At 37.1% G+C, this 2,018-nt stretch overlaps 1 long non-coding RNA gene across 1 annotated transcript in view; it reads right to left on the reverse strand.

Moving 5' to 3' along the window:
* Positions 1-301: 301 nt before the first annotated feature.
* Positions 302-2,018, reverse strand: part of LOC117244375 — a 12,141-nt gene continuing 10,424 nt past the window's right edge. Inside the window, exon 4 of the long non-coding RNA XR_004497322.1 lies at positions 302-916. This is a non-coding gene — a long non-coding RNA (uncharacterized LOC117244375). The remainder of the gene's footprint in view (positions 917-2,018) is intronic.

Consider the following 2,018-nt stretch of genomic DNA (forward strand, 5'->3'; position numbering starts at 1 on the left):
AGCCTTACAGAACACAGGTGAGGGATCTGCCTCAGACCTGAATGCAGCTGCATGACTGCCACTGACCTTTCCTTGCCAAGAATTTATAGATGAATAAAATCAATATTTTAAAGGACTCCTTTTTTTTTAAGGAATGTTAAAGTTCTCTGTTGAAAGGATCCAACTCCTAGCAACAAAAAGCTGCCCAACCAGTTAGAATTTAATGTCTTTTTTCTACAAATGCCAGTATCCTCAGTGCTCACTAATCAATTTAAAAAAAAAAAAAAAAAAAAAAAAAACACAAAAATCCCATAGGTGTTAGATTTTCTTTTATTTTCAGAAGTTGTGATAGAACAAAATAGATTCATTAACATTCATATTTTCCTTAACTGTAGTGATAAAGGACCATCTAGCTCACCAATCTGGTGTGCAACATTTTTCATTTGACTACCCCAAATTAATTTATGCTGAGAATAGAGCTCAATGCACCTCATTACAATAGTCTGTGCCATGCAATTCAAAGATAAATACACACATTTTTATCTGAGTAGGATAAACCTAGAAAAAGCCTCCTAAAATTAATTGGGGTTACTGCAGTCTTACTCTGATGCCACTCAGATCTGTGTGTGGTCTAGAATTAATACAGAATATTTGCACAATGGTAAATGGATTCTACTGCAGGAAGGGATTCAGATGTTTGTGAACAGCATGAAAGTTCCTCACCTAAGGATGAGATTAAGCAATCATCACCTAAGAAGTGAGGCCATCATTCAGCTCATATATTCAGCATATATTTAATTGTCCCTGTAGAGGAGTCACTGTTGGCTGACCATTGGTCTCCACTGTTTCCATTTTGCTCCAGAATAATAAGACTGACTTTGAACCAGCATTTCAGTCTTCCTAGAAGAGTCGTAACTGGATGTTCTAGACTTTGGATCTACAAAAACAAAATACTCAATTATCCCAGTCTTGCATATTAGCCCACAGAAGGCTGCATTCTTCACTTTTCAGCACCATCAACAAAGAAAGCTTGCAAATGAATAGACTTAAAACTGATTTACCAAATCTTACCTATACTGCAGGCTACATCTGAAGAGAAAGAAGTTGCTCTATTTTACAAAAAACAACAACAAAAAATTTACTAGGAATTAAAACAAACCAGGAGAGCTGATTAGAAATAAAGAGAGATAATAACACCGTATTATATATCCTGTGCAAATGTTAGAATAACTGTTTGTCTCTTCCTGTTCTGTTTTCATGACTACAATGTAAAACTCAATTAACAGCCCTGGCAGGAGGAGTCTCCCTTTGTATTTTGGGAATGTGTGAGTTTATGCAGAGTCTGCTCAGCAATATGTGTGATATACCAGAGGGGCACATATAAATAACTAGCAGCTGGGACCAGTACAGGTTCCATTGATGCTGATGGTTCCCTTTTCATATAGCTGACAATTTTAATAAAAAAGATTAAATCCCAGAGTGGGCTTAACTTTATCATTCAAGATAACTGACACTGCAGGAAGTGCAATATGCAGTTAGAAGGAAAATTAACTGTGTTCTAGATAGCATATCCATCATGCATGAGCAGTGTAACAACTTGGGGTAATCACTACTGCTTTTTTCATTTAGCTAAAAATATATATTGAAAACAGAAGTTAATCAACTATACTGTGAAAAAAGAAAAATACTCTTTCCATCTTAAATCATAATAACATCCATCTAACTATCAAGATGCTCATGGGCAAGTCTCCCCACTAGGGAATGGAAGACTGCTGCTACTCCAAATGACAATGTTATGATCAAGTCATAATAGGAAGGGCTCTTTTTGAGAGATTCTCTATGCAAGTGAATGCTCTCCTGACAGATGTAAGCAGATCATTTCTGTCTGTTCCAGTCCTAACCCAATGGCCATATCAGCTGTAGCATCCTGACACTCCCTACCGATGAACACTGGCACCTCTACCTCCAGAAGTCAGGGCAGAATTGTTCACACATTTCCTTCTGATCAACCCCAGTGCTGACCCACACAAATGGGATCA

The sequence above is a fragment of the Parus major genome, chromosome 4A (genome assembly GCF_001522545.3).
Source record: "Parus major isolate Abel chromosome 4A, Parus_major1.1, whole genome shotgun sequence".
NCBI lineage: Eukaryota > Metazoa > Chordata > Aves > Passeriformes > Paridae > Parus > Parus major.